General features: G+C 42.3%; 1 protein-coding gene across 1 annotated transcript in view; it reads left to right on the forward strand.

Moving 5' to 3' along the window:
* The first annotated feature begins 1,074 nt into the window (after positions 1-1,074).
* NACC1 (nucleus accumbens associated 1) overlaps positions 1,075-13,252 on the forward strand; it is a 49,222-nt gene continuing 37,044 nt past the window's right edge. The window contains exon 1 of the mRNA XM_085600701.1: positions 1,075-2,157. The gene's annotated coding sequence lies outside the window, so the exon portion shown is untranslated. The remainder of the gene's footprint in view (positions 2,158-13,252) is intronic.

A 13,252-nucleotide genomic window follows, 5' to 3' on the forward strand; every position in this document is an offset into this window, starting at 1 on the left:
AAGCGAGCGCGTCCCAACAGTAGTGCACAGACAATAATGCAACAATGTAACAGTAATAAAACGAAAAGGGCACTTAACTGGCTGCGGAGCAGCAAAGAAAGAGGACGTACTATCTACTGTTGTACCTTTTATAGGAGAGACTCTATGGTTGTCACGTGGTACCCGGGTACTCATGGGTACTGTAGTTTTTTCGTTTCATAAACGGTTCTGATTGGCTGCTGGGCATTTCTAATAAAGAAATGAGAAAGCATAATCGGAGCCTCCTGTCCTGACATAGAATTCCATACTTCCTATCCTTGTCTCGGTCAAAAGACACAAGAAGAAACAGGAAGTACCCTTAGTAAGGTGTTCATACCTGGAGGTGATCAAGACTACTTTACCTTACTTCCTGTTCTTTCACATGATGGAGGTGAGATCACCTAACAAGTACTGACGAGGACGTGGGGATAATTTGGCTTTTGAGTTTCCATGAAAAGAAAGAAGCAATAGTATAAATATATCACAATGACTTTAGATCAGCTTTTTCTAACAGTGAGGCTTCTTTTTCTTGGCCTTCCTTAAAGACCTTAATTGAAGCGTTTCTACAATATTCAGTTACTGTAAGTAATGTCTTTGTGAACCTGTTCCTTAAAATCGAAAAAAATTATCGAAATTCTCTCATTTCCATTGTTAATATTAGCAGCTTTCTTCCAGAAACAAAAGGGGAGTAAGCCCCGTTTCAAGATGGTGGACAGGATGATTCATGGACTGACCTGCTGTGTATTGGGGCGCCGCGATCGGCCCCCTGCGTCATTACGTTGCTGCTGAAGTTCATTTGTTTACCTTTTCGAAAATGTGATCTGTGCTGCAGTTTCTTGCATATCTCGTGGACTTTGTGCCGTTCTAAAATGACATTTAAGGTGACTCACTTAAGATAACTTCTAGCAGTTACATTTATTCAAATGAAGACGGCTGTCTCTGTACATTTTTCTCCAGTTTTCTCCCGATCTACGATGGCTGGTTTATCAGTCCTCTTTCGTTGGTTGTTGCTGTCTGGCTCGCTCACTCGGCGTTTGCTTGCTTTTCCTATCCGCCGCCCCTCGGGGGCCGAGTCTGGGCTGCTCTGTCTGGACTGGCGGCGCTCGGTGTGCGGCACTGCTCCCTGGCTGACAATGAATGGCCGCGGCGGCTGGAGCCGGAGGTGGTGCCGCTGAAAGCGGGCGGGAGTCTGGGCCCTGGAGTCGAGCTAGGACGCACAGGTGGCGGGCCGAGAAAAGGAAGGTGCCTCAGAAGGTTCCAGGGCCCCTTAGGGCCACACATTCCTGAGTAGTCCCCTGAAGTGAAAAACAGGGCCCGAGTTTAAAAAGGGGCCCCAAAGGGCCACAACACGGTCTTTTAGGTCTTCGAGTTCTGAAGCCTGGCCATTGAAACCTGTTTACTGTCCAGAAGGAAGAGCGGGGCCCTTGAGGACCCATACCGGGAACAGGGCCCAAAAAGGTCAGGGTATTAAGGGCAGGCCCCCGGAGACTAGATCGTGAAAACAAGGGTCCCTAAAGGCTATATACCGAAGAAAAGACCCCACCTGAGGGCCCTAAGTGAAGAGAAGGGCCACTGAATCCAGACGGCGACTAAAAAGGTAACTTGGTGGCCACACACCTCGAAAAGGGGACGCCAGACTCTCAGTCGAGAGTCGAGCCCCCACCCTGTTTACTAAACTGGGAGCAGATTTCCTGTGAAGCACACTACCCGAATCGGCGCCCCAGAGTTGAGAAAAGGACCCCTGAGGGCCACAAACTTGAAAGAGGGAACTAAGTGAAGAGCACGAGTCATCGAAGTACAGAAAGTAATAGGATCACTGGATGCAAACACACTTACCTAGAGACCCACACGCGGTATCTGAATCACCTTGGACCCCTAGTTGAAGAGCAGTACCCCTGAGAGCCACTGTGTTTAGACTAGGTTCACGTGGACAAGAGAAGGCCCAAAGGGTCACAGAGTGCCTTTCAGCATCGATTATTTGCACGGGACTCACAAGGGCCACACCTTACTGGCTGCACTGTTATTGAAGCCTACTGGAATACAGCCCCAACGGGCCCCATCAACGAGAACTGTGCATCCCAGGGCCAAACAGCCCGGCCAAGGGCCCCCAAGAGCTTTAAACATCTGTGAACCAGACAGGTGAGAAACCACTTGTGGTGAAAAGGGAATACTCGCACTCTACCAGGAAAGCAAAGAAAACATTTGTATGCGCTTTTGGGGTTACTGGGTCCCATATGTACATGTTGAATGCGCAGGCTATGTGTACATGCAGTGGAGGGACAGGCCACACACAGTCCCTGGAATGTGAGTGGATAGTATATGCGTATGATGTATGGAACAGTTGGTCTATGTTCTCCAGGGTAGAAGAGCCCACTGTCTGTGCTGAAGTGGATGTACATGTTCGGTGTTGTGGGACGGGTGCCGCTCAATGTAGGTGGTGCTTTGTTGCAAATGGGTTTAGTGGACCACTTATGTGTGCACTTCCGTGGAAGATTTGAATGTAGTTTCTGGAATTAGGGAGACATATATTGCATTTAATAGTAAGGAGGAGCCTGTGTACATTTACTGGTTTGGTAGATCCCGGTTTATATATCTGCTTTGAGTGGGAGGGCCTCGTTTTGTATACAGTGGGAGGAAGGGCCTTCTGTGTTTGCTGTAAAGCTTGACAATCCTTTTTATGGGCACGGAAATAAGTGTCCTGCAAACATATGCTCTAGGGGAATGGTACTTGGTATATCCTTCAATCTTAATATACGTGGGCGGGAGCCCAGGCTTACTTTACTGGGTTGAGAAAACTAAGTAGGAATGGATTGGGAGGCTCCAGCAGCATTAATGTTTCGGAGAGACCGAGCACCGGCGTGAGTGAGAGGGCGGGTCATGTATGTAGGTTTTACACAGGGAGAGCCAATCGTATATGTCCTGGAAGGTGGTATGGTAAGGTAATATTTTATTTGCATAGTTAATTAAAACCATTGCAGTACAAACATCAAAATTTAAAAGTAAATCTACATGCTTGATAAAACCAGCGTATCGTAATCACAATTTCTCAGTGTGAGGGTTGGGTGTGTATAATTATTGATTACAATTTTTTTTTTTTTCGGAGTACTCCCATTTCAGATCTAAGTACACTCGAAGTAATATTTTAAAACTTCTGCAAAACGTAGCATTTAGACACAGAAACATATTTAATTTAGGTTCATGATATACAGGAACTCTTAACTAAAATGGTTGTCAGCGCCCTTAACACAAGGCATTTGTGATAGCGAAGACTCGGTAAACCATTGCAAAGAGCAACAAGCATTCACAAAGTCGATAGGTGTGGCATAAGCAAGCTGGTGCAATATTTAATTTTTTAATGTTTTCATTGCAAGCATAAGCAATACAAAGAATAAGAATATGGTATGGTTTCTAAACGCGACCGCCATACGTTTGCATTAAATATTTTAAACTATATAACCATTGTTTAAAATTTTAGTATAACAGTACTGGTGCTTACTAGTAGGCACGGGTACCTATACTAGCTTTAGAAACACTGATTTATTTCCATTGACATCACGAGAAAATATGAGTCTTGTTGAAGGTGCTCTTGGCTTCGAGTTCCTGTAAGATGAAGACAAAGTATACACACACAAGAATGGCTAAAAAAAACCAAGCATTTGCAATGCAATCTGTCTCGCCTTTGGGACCTTATATGTATTTAGCTATGCAACACAATAGCCTGGGTGCTGAAACATCTACTGTTCTTTAACATGGAGGAAAAGTAAGCACCAAACTGCGTCACACGCCAGGTATGGGAACACATGGAGAGAAATATTCCCATTCAGCGGGAAATGGTATAGTCCAAAGCTTTGTTTTTAATATAAAATCTGGGCCTTCGGTGGTTATATCACTGAAAATGCAAGATTTTACAAAAATATTCTTGTCTACGGGTGCTTGTGGGAGACAATGTCTATGGACTTGAATCTAAAGAATGCTAAAGTGATTTTGGTATTTTACAGACCTCCGCTGGTCGTTTTCTATCAAGAAAGTTGAATAGAGGCAGTTGCCAGAAAAATAAAAAGTAAAAAGTCCCTCAGCAGAAAGCAATTCTGGTATTTTACTGATCTCTGCTGGTCGTTTTCTATCAAGACAGTTAAATAGAGGCAGTTGAAAAGAAAAAAAAGTCCGCAAGCGGAAGCAGACAAGTCCTAGGGCTGATCTCCAGAGCCTACAAAGTACATACACATATAAGTATATACAAGAGGTCTCGAATGCTCGACCTAAAGACAAAGAATGGCAAGAAAAGTTAATTCATGAACTATTGGCCTTCCAGCCATGGCACAGAAGTGCACTCTTTTTTTGGGTGGATGTGCCCGTGTGATCCTCATGCCAAACACTCAGTTGCAATAGAGCTAGTGGCTGAAGTAGGCTGACCCATAGCTTCCACGCTGGAGTGTGTGGAAGCAAAATCTGAAAGCCAATGAGACCAATGATTTAAGAGTTTTGACACACAAGCCCTCTATGTGTGTATTCATGTGTACATTTTAATTTATGATTCATTTTGAATACATGAGGGTGCCGAGATCTGAAGCTGTCTGCATGACAGAATTATAATTTCGTATGACGGAGGTAGGGCAAGAAAAAAGTGAGCAATAAAGAAATGCAAAACAGTTTAGTAAACAGTTTGGCCAGAAGATTCTTCTGTTAAACTGATCAAACATTTAACTACTGCTTGAACTATATGTAAATTTAGTTAGAAAACTTTTTTTCTCCAAGTATAACTGTATTGGCTTTCTCCATCAAATACATATTTCATTTACATCATCACATCTCGGTTGGAATTTTCATCACTGTCCAACTATAATTGTATATAACAACGTGGGATGGCTCTATATGTGTTTGCCTTGAGGGGGTAATCATATATATATTAGGGGACTGTCAAGACGAATTGGGCTTCTGTTAAAATAGAATTTTTTTTTTTTTTTATAGGAAAGTCCACTTATGGTTCTCTGATAATTTTGTCCCGTGCCTACTAATCTTGTCCCAAACCATACCTATCGTTCTTCTCCCGCCAGCTGTACAGGGCGCACCGTTATAAGGGGGCCCCAAAAGTGCCATCTTGCACTACAACAGATATACTACAGTTTTTTTCTGAAAAACAGCTGACCATATTCGGCAGGGACATGGTAGTTGGATGTATTCTATCCCCTTGGATCGTTTGATCGATTTTCATTTAGATGTTAAAGAAAATGTATGTAATCTGCATGTTATGCATATATAATGTACAATAATATATATCGTCTAAAAATCCACTTTCTGCTTTGATTGGTTAACATTTTGTAATGTTAGTCCATAGCTGGATAGGCCGACCAATCTGAACATTGCCGCCTGTTTTTAGTTGGTGGGCCGTTATATTTTCTAAATAGCGATCTTATCGGTTCTTGTCTGTGTTGTGAATCCTAATTAGTTTGAACTTGATGCAAACCTGTAACGCAGAGACCTGCTTGCTTCTCCTCTTGTGCACACATATTTAATATCAATTATGCCTTTTACGGAGGACTTTGCTATATAAATGATCTTGATCATTGTATGGCTGCCATTTTGGTTTCTTGATTGAGATCACTAGCATTAATTCTTTTGTTAACAATATAAACCGACATTGACCTGTGCTACTCCCCCGCCCAGTCTGTGCCCAAATAGGCAATATAAATAGTCTTGTTATTAAAGTGTTTGAAGTATATTGAAGTGTAATTTACCCCAATCACTGTATTGTGGGCATGTTGAAAGTGCTTGAGGCTGTATAAGTGGGCCAGGAAAACGTCAGAAGTTAGAATGACATAACAAACTCTTTGAAATTCTCCAAAAAAACACAAAACTTAAAACACTTGGGTAGATTTATCAAACTTTCAGGCAGCGCAGAGCAGCAATCCACCTTGCTGCGCCGCGTGAAAGGACAGGAATGCGCCGTATTTAACATTATACGATACATTCCTGTCTTTTCCTTGTGGTGGCGCACAATGTGCTGCCTAGTGCCAACGTGGTGCAAGGGTGCCTGTTTTGCAGACAGGATTGTTTTTTGTGCTGGAAGGGTAACATTCCTGCACAAAAACAATCATCTAAGGCATTTTCCTCTTTCTGTGTGTGCTGCAGAATGCATCACACATAGAAAGAGGAAAAAAACAAGGAGAAATAAAGATATTTCTGTTTATTACTCTTCCCTGGGGATGCATAGCATTTTGACGCAATCCCAGGTCTACCAGTAATGGTAACTCTGGGAATACGCCAAAATTCATAGGTGGATGCGTGGGAACACCCACACTTCACCCATGGAGCGCCTCCTTCTGGCAGAGTAAAGCAACTCAGCTATTTGTGCTGCATTGTGTTATTCTAGATTTATCAGACCACTCAGGGCCGTGCAACGTGGCCTTGCGTGGCTTGATAAATCTAACTTTAGTGTTGCGTTGCCCTTGGTGTAGTGAAAGGGAGACCCAACACTGATACATTTCCCCCTAAAATATTCCTTTTGGTTTACCAACACAACCATACCTCCTACCCCCTATAGTACTCATTATGCCACCCATAATAATATAACAACTTTGAAGACGTCACTTCTATTTGCAAAGCGTTGTAAGTATATGATATGTTCACATCGTTTCAGTGAACAAACACAATGCTTACAATGAGGATCAAACTATATTGCTCAATTTCCTCATCCTTTCATTACTGACTCACTGCTGTTAGTCATCGATCATTTAGACTTGCAACCTTGCGATCTCCTAGTCACGCTTGCATGGCCAAGAGGAGCTGAGGTTGCACCAATAAGTTAACATGGCAATTTCAGGTGTTTTTAAGCTTTATGACATACACTCCATATCAGTGTAGCTTTGCCCACAGAATTCTCCTTGCCCAATTTTTCTTAATCAAACCTTAAGAAGGCTTTTCATTGAAATATATATTTTGGATTACTATCACACCGGACCTTTGCTGTTTAGAGAGCGGACAATGTAATGAGTTACTGGAGTAGCAAGGTACTATTGAGGTAATGTAGTTAAAGGACATCGTATATGTGTGGAAGGGTAGGCAATCCTGTATGAACTACAGTGAGGAGCCCTTATATGTGTGTAATGGAATAGATGGTTAGTGGATTAGATAAGCCCAGCACTGTACGTAAAGTGCTGCGCAAACAAATGATGGACGGAATGCTGAATAAATCAAACATTCAACCCAGCCAAGAGATCTGGGTTAAATCCATCGTTCTTTTGCTCACCATGCCACCCCAGTTTAGACCCAGCCATATGCTAATCAGTCTTGACCCTTCTCCTCATGGGAACAGTCCAGTCCGAACTGCCAAGCCGGGTCCTCCCTGGACCAGAAACAAGCTTCCTGGGACCGGTGTCGGAGTATCACCCCCTCATCAGCCAGGCTAGCTTGAATCCAGTGGCTCAGTGATCAAGGGACCCACGTCTGGGCATACTCATCCCACTTAAGACGAAAAGTGCTAAGAAAAACAAATGAACTCTGCATTCCGTCCATCATTTGTTGCTGTAGCACTTTTCGCCCTAAGTAGGATGGGTATGCCCAGACATGGGTCTCTTGCTCGCTGTGCCACTGGATTCAAGCTAGTCTGGCTGTGATGAGGGGTGAAACCCCGAAACAGGTTCCAGGATGCTTGTTTCCGGTCCAGTGAGGACCCGGCTTGGCAGTTTGGGCTGAATTGTTCCCATTAGGAGCAGGGTCAAGACTGATTTGCATATGGCTGGGTCTAAACTGGGGTGGCATATTGAGCAAAATAATTATAGATTTAACCCAGTTCTCTTGATTGAGGGTGAATATTTGATTTTCTCAGCATTCCGTCCATCATTTGATGTTGTTGCACAGCTCTGTACATATGCACAGATCTGAAGAGGGCAGAGTATATGTTAGTTTGGGTTTTTGTGTAGCAGTTTGTCACTTTTAGCTCACAGCCTTCAAATTGGATAGGAGAAATGGTAAGGGGGACTACGAACTAGAATAAGAGGACAAAAACAAGGAAATAGCGAAGGCCCTTGTGGACAGAGTGGACTCCCTTAAAACTATTTTCTCACTTGACGGAGCTATAGTGCATTGGGGATATATGGCTTTCGGTACCTGGCTTGCAGGTATGAAGGAAAAGTAGTAGTGAAAGATGCAAGCTTGATAGCTACTGAACTATTAGGATGGTTTTGGGAGGAATTTAATATGAAGAAGGACCGTGAGAGGAATGATTGCCTGATGGACCTTTAGAAATGTTACACTCTGAGAGATGCTAAGGCATGCACAGATGGCAATTGAGAGGCAGATGATGATCCTTTCAGTCCTAGTTCACTCCCCTAATGTTTACAGTCTGTTCTCTTCTACAGCCTCTCTTAATAGATGTCTTTTCCTTTGGGCTTTTGAAAGAAGGGTTAGAAGGTTGGGGATGTTAAGTTTCTGAGGGGAGCGGGGCTTGACCTCTTGCCATGGACAATGAGTGAAGCTCATGCTTGGGGTGCAAGGCGTAGAACTCTGCACTTTTGGTTAGAGTATTTCTGAGGCAGAAGCAAGAGGGCAGACTTGAAGCACCTGAGTTTTGTGTTTAGAAAACTGTTTCCAACAAAGTCAGAAAGCTTTGCATCACAGTTCAGTGCAAAATACTTGTCCATTATTGGCCTAACAAGTCTTGCCAGAGTAAACCTAGATACATCAAGAAATGGTGGCTTTGACAGTTGAGTATTAGTGATGTAGAGCAATGCTTGTATCTCAGTTCCCAATTTGTTCACTCGTTCTCCCTTCATTGGGTTTTGGCTTCATGCGCGGTGATCTTCTGCTGTAGAAGCAACCATACTGTTGATTGGTATGGAAGAGAGAGGCAGGCGCTAGATGTTAAGACTCTCTGTTTTCCAGCGGACTCTAGGCATATGCAGCCAGTAGAAATCTGCATGCAGGAGCATTCCAGCACTGTACATGAGACTACAGTTGATCCTCAAGTTTTTAAGTACTACATTGTTCCTCATCCTAGAGATGCTCGGGAATGCCTACCAGTCAGTTTTGTGGCCTCTTACATATTCTTTGCAGTGACTGGTACTGAGCAATCTCCTGCACCAACCTTCATGTGTGTTTCAAAATTATCTAGAAGTTTGGGGAAGAGAAAGGAGTTTGTACCGTTTCTGTACAGGAGTTGGCACTTCCAGAGGAAATGAAGGGTATTTTTGAGCTTGGCTTTATGAGAGTATATCTGTGCCAGGGGTGTGGAATTTAATAAAATATCTACTTGTCCATGGGGCAGGTTGCTTCATAAATCTACTTGTCCTGTAACAAAATCCACTTGCCCCTTTGGTGCCATGTAGTGCATCGACAAATTATGGCAGCAATCTCATTATAAAAAAGAACTCTGATATAGCCTCTATGAATATGCCAGGGCTCATACCATAGTAGTGTTTGAATACTTGCAATCCCCTAATGTTGCCATATTTCCGCAGATCTGCATACTTGGGCTGAAGGTAATGGTAAGCAATAGTACCAGGGTTACAATGCCCTTTTGAGTCTGTGCAAACCTACCAACGTGCATGTTTTAAAGGTTTTCAACAACTCTTCTCTAATCTTTTCCCATACAGAAAAATGCTGGAAATGTACTCTTGACAATGGCAGATGTAAACCGTCTTCCAGAGTTGGGGAAAAAAGTCGTTGAAGGGAAAGTGATCTTGCAAACACTCAGATTTTCGCATGAGCAAATCTACACATTCAGATTTGCTCATGCTAAAATGCAGTTCATAAATATTGTCTAGGAGTACTATTTATTTTCCTACTTTTGGGAATTCACGAAAGCCATGCAGCTACACTTAATGCAAGGACATATACCATGGGTGCCCTTTTAAGACTTTCTTAAATATTTGTGCCCCTAATTTGGTCTGGCGTTGACCATGACCTTTTGTGTTTAGTGAAATACTGTCTCTGGCTTCACTATGAGAGACAGCATTCTGCTCTTTCACAAGGAACATATCTGCACACAAAGTTGTTTTGTTCAGTACCAGTAACTACTGTGGCAGTGTGTGCCTTTTTGGACCAAAAACAAATTTTGCTTTTGCCAATGTTTGTTATAATGGTGAGGACCCAGCACCTCCAACATCAATAAGGTTTTACAAAAACCATGCCAAATCAATTCACACATTGACAAAACTAAAAAGCTGATCACCAATTTCAGACTACTGGCTTTGCCAATGCTTGTTTGTTTGTTTCCCATATTCCTATTGAAATTGGTTACACTGATTGTCCATTATGAATATTTTTGGGAAATACTACCATGCATTAACACATGTTACTAAATGATGCTGCATAGAAATGGTACCTAAAACTTTACAGTAGTTTAGCTAAATGTTTTTTTTCCCGCTTTCATGTTTTTTAGGAACATTTTATTTTGAAAGCAAGTCATCATCAATCTTGCTTCAAGCTTCTGCAAATATTTGCATCAAATCAGAGAGCATTCTGGGAGCATTATACATAGCCTTATATTGCTAAACTTTGAAAACGTGTGTACACATTTGTATACTGGAATCACTGTCCGTGCAGTCGGAGCTTACAACATTTACTTAGAGTGCCCACCCTAATAATAAAGGCTTTCAATTAATGAACCATAAATACAAGTTTGGACGGCATTAACATATGGCCAAAAATAATACCTTAACTGCAGACCATGCTCTTCCCTTATCCATAATGTGGTACTGCAAATTGGCAACCAAAGGGTTTGTGCTGCAGGGGGTTGGGCCTACTTGTCCCAAGGACAAAATACACATGAAAACTTGTTGCCCTTGACCCCAAACAATATGTCCTGGGCGTCGGGCTATAGGAATTCCACATCCCTGTGTGCATGTAGCATACGTCTATGCCCTCCTCCCACTATGTCACAAAAAGTTTTATGGTGCTGCTGGTAGGGCGGTAACACCGGATTGGTCTTGAGAGAGGTCATGGGGGAAGCAGCCTAACCAAGGCACTTAGCACCTTGATCTGTGGCATACTGGACAGACTAGAACCCTTCATTGAAGATTCATCTGTAACATCTTTGTTAGAGCGCTTGTACAGCTCTGTGGCCAGTGGTCCAGGGAGTAAATTCAGATGGCTGTCTATTGAATCCTGCTCCTTCACTATGTAGTTCCTCATAGCTCTGCTTGCTGAAACACTTTAAGCAGTAGAGCGGACAGCTGCTTTGAGCCCAGCTATTGAACGTCCGAAGGCTCCAACGATTTGTAAGAAAAGGCCATTTGAAGATGGACTTTAAACATTCTAGATCACAGCACTTAAATTACTGTTTTTAGCACAGCCAGGCTAAGCAGATATGAAGTAGCATCAACCTGCATTCTCAACTAAGCCCAGCAAGCCAAGCTCTCATAGGTAGGGCTCCAAGCACCCATACCTAACGGCTGCTGATGGATCACATTTGGGGATCGTTTTGGGGTAATCCTCATCATAGTAGTAGATATGGGCGCTCTGTGAAGCTAGTTATTGCCACAGAGACCGTGCATTGGGTACTGAATATGAGCTATGCTCACCCAAATTAGATTTGAAACTCTGAGGAACTACAATTGTAGCCCAGGCAAGCTTAAAGGGTGTCCCTTCGATCTATACAGGCGAGACAACTAAAGTTTTGCCCACCTAATGTGAGTTAAACAAAGTTTAAACTGATCGTTTTCAAAAATTAAAACACCATTGAGTTATTGCTATAACATTGTGCATATATGTGTCATTTATATGGAGTAATTGAAACATCACTGACCAAAATATTTCACTTGTCATCCAAAACATATGGAATGATTGCAAATGAGATCAGCTTTCGGAATTTATATTGCGACCTACAGATTAACCTGTCTTTTGCGGAAGACCTCTTGTCTGCATTGCAGTATATCAAGTGGGTATTGGGTCAGCCCCTTGCTCATGCTTAGATGGCATTCTTCTCTTTCAGTTCCATTGTCATTGTTTGTTGTTTTTCTGTTCCCATCACCTCTCAAGCTCAGCTTGTTTTTGCCATCATTTTGTTTAGCTGGCTTGTAGCCTTCCAGCAGTGACCTAAGTAAACACCTTTTTATTTTGTTTGCTGCACTCCATGGGAGTGCATCGTGTTCCTTGCCCTCTTCGCTGCCTCCACACTCTTAATTTTTTTTTTATTCACTTTTTAGGTCTGTCCTTTGAAACCATTGTAGTCCATTCTCCAGACTATTGATCTTTCAAAAACTTAATATATAATATACATACAAAAAGGGGCTTTTGGTCTGCAGGCTTTATCCAGTGGTCAAACTGTAATTCATATTTTGCTTCTGCCTACCACAGCATATAGTATGGAGCAACAGGTGAGCCCAGTGTACCGATTGACTCCCTTCATTTTTATTGACAGCACAAAGCTTGTGCACATTGTTCACAGCCATCTAAAAGTTGTCCATTTCTCTTCAGTGACAAAGCTGGCTCATAGTGTGCGATTTCTTTTAACATTAAATTCCAGCCATTTATTTTGACTACATTTCTGTTTAATGTTTACACCGGGATTTATTTTCCATCTACTTTTTTTTTTAATTGCTATTATAAAGTGTTTAAATGACATTGTGACATTCCAGCTGGCTGTGATTTGAGAACTTGGTTGGGTTGTGAGCTATGTTTGTCCCCATTTTAGACAATAATACAAAAAATTGCATGGAGCAGCTGGAAGGGTTTGTTTTTTTTAATTAAAAAAAGCATCACTAATCAAACAGCAACATTACTGAATATTTTTGTAAATTCAAATGTTTAATTGGAAGCACATGGTGGCCATGTTTAGGTTGGGGTATATGTATTTTTTTCTTTTTGTGAGTTCTACTTGCAGCAAATAAAAGGCTCCCACCAAGTTCAGACCTATTGTCTTTGCCTTTTTTGTGAGGGCCAGGGAGCTGCAAATTGGTAGCTTGCCTTTGGGCACCCTCCTCTTCTCCTCTATTTATTTTAATTTCTTTTTATTGTATTTTGCTACACTGTGCTACTTGGCTGCTTGCTTTTGGAAGCCTGCTCCCATATTGTCTTCACAACCTCCCTCTCCTACAACCGCCCCCAGTTCCCATAATCATCACATTCCTTCCCATCCATCTTCCCTGCTTTTTAGTTTTGATATTTAAAAATATATATATCTCTATCACCCCCTCCAAAAGGATTCCGCCACCAGACAATCAGAAGGACGAAAAGGCAGACCCAGGGTCAGTGCAAAGTTGGTTTATTTGGAAAACTCCCGCACCTCCGCCATTAC

This window comes from Triturus cristatus, chromosome 4_2 (assembly GCF_964204655.1).
Source record: "Triturus cristatus chromosome 4_2, aTriCri1.1, whole genome shotgun sequence".
Classification (NCBI taxonomy): Eukaryota; Metazoa; Chordata; class Amphibia; order Caudata; family Salamandridae; genus Triturus; species Triturus cristatus.